Source organism: Bidens hawaiensis, unplaced genomic scaffold (genome assembly GCF_021521415.1).
Source record: "Bidens hawaiensis isolate Kalapana, Puna unplaced genomic scaffold, B.hawaiensis_p1.1 tig00009619_1, whole genome shotgun sequence".
Lineage (NCBI taxonomy): Eukaryota > Viridiplantae > Streptophyta > Magnoliopsida > Asterales > Asteraceae > Bidens > Bidens hawaiensis.
The window spans coordinates 823,970-834,464 of NW_027491720.1; the positions used below are offsets into that span (position 1 = coordinate 823,970).

Genomic DNA, 10,495 nt, shown 5'->3' on the forward strand with positions numbered 1-10,495 from the left:
AAATGGGCCTCAATCAGTGTTTATAACATATTTTGACCAACACTTTATAACTAGTTATCATATTCAACCGAACCTCGCTTCATCAGCCATATTACTGAATATTAAATAGCAATACCTCATCAATTTTATAATTAAAAACTATTATAAAACATATAACAAATGTTTGTAAAATTTATCTAAATAACTTTTTTCAAAACACTTAAAATTTACTTCATTTTACACTTATGTTTTTAACCTCATTACAACCATACCACCAAACGAGAAAAATCATAGATCACAAAAGTTTATAAACAATATATAAGTTTTAACAAACATTCATAGACATCTTTTCTCTAAATCCAAAAAAAGAGTTTACACTAATATTTTCACAAATAATAAAAAAATATATTTATTTCATGATATTTTGATAGTCACGTGACACCTATATCGTCAAGAAACGAATGCTACAAAAGTATAACCCTTCACACCATCTTGGTTCCCAAATCGATCAAGCACAAACATCTTCAATCGATTCAATAGATTCAATCGATTCAATTATCTATCAAGATCCGATCACAATATCCTCAATTCCAATACCCACAATTCAATTCATCCCAAATCATCCCAATTTCCCCAATTCACGTGATTGGACCCAAATTAGGGCTTTTTCAATCACCCATTATTATTCCAATTCCTTTCTGGGTTTTGTTCCTTGATTGATTTCAGATGGAGGGTAACAAATATGAAGCGTTAAAATGCTTGCAAATCGGTAAAGACGCCTTAGGGTTAGGCGATCGTGTTCGTGCGTTAAAATTCATCAACAAAGCTCATCGATTGGATCCGAATCTTAATGTTAACGATCTGTTATCGAGTCTTGAAGGTGTTAACGAGACACCCATCTCACCGGAATCCGGAACAGGTGTACGGCAGAGAAAAGAGTCGTCCGGGTCGGGTCTTGGACTTGGGTCGGGTTCGGGTTTGGGGTCTGTGACCCAGGAACAGATTAGTATTGTGAGGGAGATTAAGAGAAAGAAAGATTATTATGAAATATTAGGGTTAGAGAAGACTTGTAGTGTTGAGGATATTAGAAAGGCTTATAGGAAGCTTTCTTTAAAGGTTCATCCGGATAAGAATCAAGCCCCGGGATCCGAAGAGGCGTTTAAGAAAGTTTCGAAAGCGTTCCAGTGTTTGAGTGGTGAGGAAAGTAGGAAGCAGTATGATGTTGTCGGGTCGGACGAGCCCGTTTACGAGAGACAAACGAGGCGTCGGGCGGGTAACGGGTTCGGTAACGGGTTTTATTATGAGGGTGATGTGGACGCGGAGGAAATCTTTAGGAACTTTTTCTTCGGTGGGATGAACATGAATCATCGGGCTGCAGCGCAGTTTAACGGGTTTAATTTTGGTAATGGGACGCAGGCGAGAACGGGTCATAATGAGTCGGACGGGTTTAATATCAGGACTTTGCTTCAGTTGTTACCGGTTCTTGTGATTCTGTTGGTTAGTTTTTTGCCATCGACCGAGCCTGTTTACTCGTTATCGAGAAGTTATAGTTATGATCACCGTTTGGTTACGCAAAAAGGGGTTTCGTTTTTTGTGAAGTCGCGTGATTTTGAGCAGCGTTATCCGTTGAATAGTGAGGAAAGGTTGCATCTTGAAGGGAGGATTGAACATGAGTATTTGTCGATTCTTTCGCATAATTGTCGGTTGGAAACGCAACGGTTGCATTGGGGGTATCAACGTCATACGCCTAATTGTGACGCGTTGAAGAAGTTTGATGCCGGTTTGGTTTCTTGATAAAGGTCCATTTGCTGTTACTTTCATTGTCTTCTAAGTTTTAACAATATTATGCTATTATTACTTGATATACATGTTGATTTGATATGAAATACTATTAGCAAATGTACTTATATATATGTTAATAATAATGCGTGATTATTAATTTATTATTTCATATAATTTCGGCATTAGAGATGCATCTTTATAATCATGGTTGGATTTTGGCGCTCGGGTGGTTTGAAATGCTTTTTTTTAATACTTTTCAAATCAGTAGTCTGTATCAGAATTTTTTTTTTAAAACGCTAAAGATGGTTCATGACTTATACGTAACTGCACATTCCAAACCATGAACTCGACCACATAAATCTTGAACCGTTCGACTTGCTTTGTTTTAGTCGGTTTGGTTGGTTTCAATTGTCTATGAACACTCCTAGTTTTGGTTTAGCAATTTTTGTTGAATGTAAGTTTGAATTTTGTGTCAATTATGTTGTGTTAAAAATTCGAAACGACAACAAATCACCATGATTTAAGTTTATATAAAGTATAAGACACCTTAGAATTAATTTTTTTTTCCGCAGATTTTCTGATCCTAAATATGAAAAATTCTTGAAGCGTCAATATGCTTGAAGGGATTTTTCTATCGACTTTAGATCTTGCAAGACGGGTTGTATATCGCTTTCTGGCTTTTGCAGTGAAGTTGTTTCTACAACTTCAGACAGATTTTCTAGCCTCAACTTGTTTGATCTTCATAAGTTTGAAACTATATGTTTACGCGTACGATAGTTGAACCATTTTAAGTAAACTTCGGACTGAGTTTGGAGTATTTATTTATGTTATAATTTGCTGTATACTTTTGTTCAGATGAATTTGATGCTTTGCTTGTGTAATTTGATGTATTCAGTTGCTTGAAATATGACATTGATAAGAGGTTACTGAACCTGACGTGAAGATGAGCGTGTTGTTGATCTATGGTCAGAATAACCCGCTAACCTATTTACAAAACATCTAACATGTTTACAACCTGTTTGCGATTCGCTTAACCCATTAGATAAATGAGTTACATGGGTTGTGCCTTGTGCGTCTCTTGACGACAGGGTTTAGCATGTTTCCGTAAGGATTGTGTTTTTTTTAGTTAGTTAATTGGATATTGTTTGGATCAAATAATAACCTCTCAACCTCAACCCTCTTTGAATTGACACCCGGAGTTTTATTTGATACACCCTTGTTCACCACGTGTGTGGTTTTCGTACATTTTCGGCTTGTTATAACAGTTTCAGACTGTCAAGTGATCAAACCGATTACGACTGGTTAACCCTTAAATAAAAGGTAACGAAACTCGAATGGAAGGAATGAAGCATGTTCGAGATTGCGGTATAATGTAACTGGAGCTAATTGTTTGTGTACTAGAATTTACTAAATGGATTGGGTGTGGGTTATAAAACATGAATACGAGTGCCTGTAAGGGAAGCATTTATATATATATATATATATAGATAGATAGATAGATAGATAGATAGATAGATAGAAAATAACAATGTTTTTAGACTCGGACCGGATATAGATATGACCGTCTTAAGAGTTAAGAGACAGAGGTTGGACTGGAATTCAGAACCAGATGACATCATAAATGTAAATAACTTAAAATCTCTTTTCGCTATCTAATTCATCGATTCAACTTATTCATCGAGCGTAATACAAATTGCATATCAAATCAACAGTAATTCAAACATGCAAATTGGTTAGATACGATCGATTGAGCTAATTAAAGTTGCCAGTCGGCAAAAATTCAGGGTACGACAAATCAATTGAACTTTCAGTTCCTTATTAGCCATTTTGATTTGAATAGATACCATACATTTCATGAAATAGCTTCACCCCACTGTCGACACAATTAAAAAGTTACATGTCATCTCTCAATTTCAATTTCATCACATTTTTTGTATAAAAACTCGTCCCTTTCAAAATACAAAATAAATGTTCCGAATTTCTAAGCTTTTGAATTGAATTTTTTCTATATGGTATGATTTGTTTATTTGGCAATTAACTTATCCATTTTTGAAAAAAAAACAGTGTATACAAACATGAAATATGCTCACAATTCACTCAAAACTAATACGCTCATATGAATACGCTCATGAAATACGCTCGACGTGTCTCCCCGAAAATTTTAATTTAAACAACGGAGGACTTTGACCAAGTTCTTCGGATGGTGACAACGTCGTTTCAGCCAATCACATTTAAGCATATATTACAAATGAAAGTTGAACTTTATTTAACCATCAGAGTTATTACACCTATCATATTACACGATTTTTATTCAAATTACAAGTTCAACATAAAGTCAACATTTTTCATTCAAACACAAGTAACTTATTTTCCCGTGCTCTTCATGAAACTTCCATACTTCATTTAATTACCTGAAAAACATATTAAAATAAACGTCAATACGAATGTTGGTGAGTTCTCTTTATTGAAAATAATATATATATATATATATATATATATATATATATATATATATATATATATATATATATATATATATATATATATATATATATATATATATATATAGGGGATGGATATTTTGAGAACTTGATAAGTTTTAAAAACTTTAAGAACTCAATTTTGGACTACACATTCAATTAAATGATATGAAATATATGGCTGAGATTAAATTTGATTATAAAATGAATCAGGAGAGAAAATAAATATGTTTGATGATTACATAAGTTTAAATGTGTCACACCCTCAAAATCCACTAACGGAGTTTTACCGTCAGAGGATGTGAACTAACAGGATCGGAATCATCAGTTATAATCAAACCATAAAATAAAGTTTCAAAAACCATGAAAACGTTTACGAGTAATTAAATGCGGAAGCGTAAAAACCTTTAATCAAAAGTTGCGTCACGCAGGACGACTTAAAACCAATGATAACCGTTAAAAATAAGTTTGCATAATAAAAGCGTTTTCAAGCAATGCATGTTCCTAAACCGCGCGCCCGCCTCGGCTACCTGAGAATAACATACTAAAAGTGTCAACACAAGGTTGGTGAGTTCACAAGTTTAAATAAAAATAAAGCGATTAGCGTTTGCGTTCAGCGTGTTGCGTTAAGCGTTTTGCATTACAGCGTTTTGTGTTACAGTGTTTTGCGTTACCAGATAGTATTACGTCAATTATATATCTATAGGTAGCTAGCCTATAAAGCAAGTATTACTAAGTGTTTGACACCGAAGCTGACTCGTTTATTAAGTGCCTTGTCACCAGGTCCTCCAGACCATGGTACGTGTTAGCCAAAATTACACCCGCTCGACCTCCAGTCGAGTTTAGCGTTGGGTGGGGTTTGTCAAACCCAGTAGTACTACTCAACAGTGACTCGCTATTCTAAATATTAACCGGTTCGATGTGTAGGACTTCAAATGTTTCGTTTGCCACTTAGCCTTTACAAGTGATATATAATTTATAACAAAATCTTAAATGCGTTGTGGAGTATGTGATCTCCCCCAAGTGAAAAGCGTTTGAAAACAGTTTAAAGAGGGGAAAGTGAAACTCACTGTTTGCGAAGAATTTCCCAAATTAAATCACTAAGATGCGCGTCACAGAAAAACTCTCTCTAGCGTTCTAAAACAACAAAGAGATTTTTTTAAGTGTCGGAATATTATCGAGTCTCTAGACCCGGCACATAATACCTATGCACATAACATGTTTCGTGTTTCGTTTGTGAATCGTGTGTGACTTTAACAAGTGTATTTGTGACACATTACATGTGTAAGCAATCATATACGTGTCATGTATTCATAAAGTACATCACTAAATCATTACCCGTAAGGGCATTTTGGTCAAATCATGACAATTATCTTGCAATCATTCCCCTCAAGGGCAATTTGGTCAAAACATGATAATAAATTAGCAAGTATCATATTTCATGCATTTTCACAAAACTCAGCAGCTAGTTTCACCGAGACAGAAATTCTACTTAAAAGATTGTACTATTCCACCGATCATAGCATCTCAATTAATTTACCAAAAATCATCACAGAAGCATATATGTCTTAGGTTTCCAGAACATATTTTAGTATATTTTTATTCCACATAGTTTTCTCACAATCATCAAATCATTATAGCAAACTCATAACAGTCAAATTCATGCGCAACAGAATGTTATTTGAAATTCCCGTTAAACGAAAAATCCAATAAATGCAAGACCACTTGGGTTAGGTTCCTAACTCAATAAGTCAACTTCCAGAAGTGGAACCAACCCAATTGGTCTCGTAGTTCATGAGATATAACATTTACAACATAACCTAACAGCAGGTCTAACAGCTCAGCTTTGCACAACGTTTTTGTAAAATCATAAAAGTTAACTTCTACTTGTCCAAAAATTACAAGTTTATATTCTTTAGAAACTAGACTCAACCTAGTTTACTGTAGTACCAATAATCTCAACCAATTTTCACCTTTTACACTTCGTTACAGTCACTTAAACATCAATAATACATTCTGTCCAGAAACTGTTTGCATCCAAACTCAACATAATAACAATCTATGCATTCATATAACCCTCTAGACACCATAAACACCATCCATGCACATCAATTTCACATTACATACAAGATTAGGGTTTTTGTTTGAACTCAAATCAAAGACACAACAATCAACATGTTACAATATCAATTCTACTTATCAAATCATTACTCAATCAACAACAATCATATTGATTACATGTATATATGAAATCGGCAGCTTAGGGTTTACAATTAACCCAACAAACATCAAAATCAAGTAATAAGAATGTATAGGATAATCAATTATACCTTCCTAGCACCTAGTTCCTCAATCAAACACTTGATTTCTTGATTGTATGTGTGTGTATAGTGGACGGCAGCCAAGTGAAGCCAAGGGGAGAGGCCGATCGGAACTTGTGGGTTATGATAATATGTTAGGGTTAAGTTATTAAGGATATATTTATAATAATAATAAGTTACACTCAAGTCCCTCCACTATCAATTGTTGTTTTTCTAACTTAACTAACTAGTTTACATCTTGAGTTAACGTTTATAATCATGTTATCACATAACACATAAGTCTAACACATAATTATCACATAATTACTATTTTGACGTTTTTCGTTTATTCATCAATCGTTTGCGTCAACTCGTTTGCGTTTCGGTGCAAATCCCGAAAGACTACACATGTAGTAAGTGTTAAGCGTCATTTAAACCCTAGTTTAAATGTAATGAAGTGTGCGTTATAGATTCAGTGATCTTAAGTTTGAATTGACGGAGTTGAGTTAACGGAGTTAACCTGAAATTGACGATTGTCACATCATTCCCATGTTAAAGAATTTTCGTCCCGAAAACTTGAGTCAAGTCGTGATGAGTGTCTGAAAAAGTAAGAAAAATTTTCAGTTTGTCATAAAATGTTAGTTACACATGTGTAAAAAGTCGATTCGGTGTGTTTGTACATTACTTACACTTACGTATTACAAATGTGTAAAAAAATTCAAAAAAAAAATAAAATTTGTTACGTTGAGTTCTTTCGAGTTCTTAAAACTCAAAGTGGTTCTCAAAAGAAATCAATCCTATATATGTATATACACACATATACTTACATATGTATATATTATTTACATATATGTATTTGATGTAACACAATGTGTACACCTTTTAGCATCAAATTATCCTCTTATTTTGGTAAAATTCCATGCAAATTCGTTGTATTCGGTACTTATTTGAGTTATTTATGAATTTGCATGTCCGGGCGCTCGCCCGACTAAGAAACGATGAAAAGATAGCATTTTTTGGCCAAAAATCAAGAATCTGCCAAAAGTGCATGACCATGCTAAGAAAGCGCATGGCCATGCAGAGCAGGTGCATGACCATGCTAAGGAAGTGTATAGCCATGCTGAGAAACTGCACCATCATGCACTTTATAGGTATGATGGTGCACCTTTATCGGAACCCGTGCACATCTGATACCGTGCCAAAGTGCATGACCATGCTAGGAAAGTGCATGACTATGCTGTGAAACTGCACCATCATGCACTTTTTGTGCATGATGGTGCACCTTTATTGGAACCCGTGCACATCTGATATCGTGCCAAAAGTGAAACTGCACCATCATGCACTTTTTGTGCACCACCGTGCACTCCCGAGGGCACGAGCCCGTGCACTATCCGATGCCGAGAACAAGACACATCAACTTTGAAAGTGCACTAGCTAGTGCCGGAAATGCACGACCATGCACTTATTGTGCATGACCGTGCACTTTTTTGGAACCTGCAACTCTGAGCATCCGAAAGTGAAAGTTTGACTTACCCAAAATAGTGCACGACCATGCACTATTTGTGCATGACCATGCACTTTGTCCAGAAGCTTATAAACACTTATTTTCACTTCATTTTGGTGTGTGGAGTCTTGGGGATTCTCTCTCAACCAAGTGCAGCATTTTTAGGAGATTCTTGAAGGCTTCCACCAACACAAGATTCATCATTCCATCCTTCAATCCTTGCTTGATCTTAGTTTGCATTCCTTTGTTCTTGAACATGTTTTGTAAGCTTATTTCTAGTTTGATTGTAGTTGTATTAAGCCTTATGGGCTAATTACTTTTGCTATCTCGACAATGTTGAAGCTCTTGCTAATGTGATATATTATCTATGCATGATTTTGGTAAAGTGGTGTTCATTCAAGAATATAGTTGAGTTTATAAGTTGATATTGATTGTAACACCCCGACCAAAGGCGGATTATACATCGGGGCGCCACATATTGTTTCATTACTCGTGACACTATTGGGTGTCAATATTTAATAAATACATTCATTCGCGCACGCGCAAGGTAAACATAAGATAACATAAATCACATAAATCAATATATTATAACTCAAAATATTCGAATAACAATAACTTGTCTTGATACATTTTAATCTAGGTCCAAAAGTAAAAACGTCCTACGTGTCCACAAGCTCCAAATGTAGCTACAGCAAACCTGAACATGTGTTAAAATAAAACGTCAAACACTTGCGTGTTGGTGAGAAATCAAGTTTAATACAATACATAGATAACAATAAATCTGCGCGCAACATGTGTATGTCTGGTTTTCAACAAGGGTGTAATCTGATCGGGACCAACTCTAAGATTCATAGACTGCCAGTGCTCACAATTGAGCTCACAAACAAGAAAGACTGTGCAAGTGTAAACAAAAGAGAAAATCATAAACGATTGTTCTCCCGTGTTCATCTAATGGTACCATGAGAACTGCGGAATAGACCGACAAGACGGTTAATGATCCACACATACAAATAAACAGCCAAGTCTACGTCCTCAACACATGGGATACTGCGCGACTAAAGTTCATAAACAGTTTAAGACTCTAAGTTTGTATGAACACATGAACATCCCAAAACATTAAAAATAAAAAGGGATTAGGTACGAGATTACTCACTTGATAAACGATGTGAAGATAGGTAAAGCAAGAACCAAACAAGCAAGGTTAACCTATAATTAAAGATTATTGTTTTAATGATTTGTTTTAATGTCTTGATTATAAGTTAGCATAATTAATAAGTAAATTATTATATATAATATATATATTACCGGAAAAGCAGGGCAGAACAGGGAGGAAGACGGAGGCAGAGAGAAAGGAGACGGCAGAGGACAACGGCAGAGAGCAAAGGAAGAGAAAGATAATAAGTATTTGTGTGTGTAGTGTTAAGAAAATAGCATTATTATTTATAAGGAAACCCTAGGGAACACAATCCCTAGAAAAGGGGAAAAGATCTAAACAAATCAAGCAAAAGATATTAAAAAGCATAAGAGTCCAAAAGCAAAAGATATCAAAAGATATGGCAGCTGCAGGGGACAAGGGAAAGCTGACAGGTAACAGTAAAAGCATGGGCGGGTCAGAGAAAGGTACTGGTCAAGCATGGAAAAAGCAGATCTCCAAAAGATAATGTCAGTCACTTTTTCTGCCAACCAATGGGGTTGGTGCGCATGCTGCGCCGAAAGTAACTTTTCAGACATAAGACAGGTTAGGTCAACAGCACAGAAGATAAGACAACATAAAAGCAAACGGCTAGATTAAACAGGAGAAAAGACTCAAGGGTTAAACGCGAGAAGGCATCGAGCGCGAAGGCAAAAGTGCGCGAGCGCGAAGGCAGACAGAACCAACCTTAACGCGTCGCGGGAAGAATTATATTTCTAAGCGCGCCGCGGGAAGAACTTCAATTCTAAGCGCGTCGCGAGAAGAACTATATTCCTTAGCGCGTCGCGGGAAGAACAGTATCCATAGCGCGCCGCGGGAAGAACTAAAATCCTTAGCGCGCTGCGGGGACAGTTCGTCTCGCGTATCGCAGTAACAGGTGGTCTTCACGCAGGCTTCCTTGTAAAGAGTCTGGCGCGTGGAGCTGCGCAGACAACCTTAGGCGGGAAGGAACAAAGGACAGAGAGGTTCAAGGCTTAAGGGCGGGACGGCGACAAGAGGGAAAAGAAGGCGGAAAGAGAGAAGAAGAGGGACGGGACGGAAAATATATTATTATTATTAAAAGTAAAATATAAGTATAAATAAATAAATAAATAAATATAAAAGAAAGAGATCGGATAAGGGAAACGGGTACCTGGGTCGGGTCGGATCGGGGCAGATGTCACAGTCTCCCCTACTTTAAGAAATTTCGTCCCGAAATTTATCTCGAAGTAGGTTGCACAGAGAACAGGTGCGGGTACTTGATCTTCATCTGATCTTC

At 36.2% G+C, this 10,495-nt stretch overlaps 1 pseudogene across 1 annotated transcript; it reads left to right on the forward strand.

Moving 5' to 3' along the window:
- The first annotated feature begins 436 nt into the window (after positions 1 to 436).
- On the forward strand, positions 437 to 2,680 carry LOC143533143 (chaperone protein dnaJ 49 pseudogene; annotated as a pseudogene). The gene is made up of 2 exons (XR_013135302.1): positions 437 to 1,778; positions 2,334 to 2,680. The product of XR_013135302.1 is annotated as a chaperone protein dnaJ 49 pseudogene (transcript).
- The last annotated feature ends 7,815 nt before the right edge of the window (positions 2,681 to 10,495 follow it).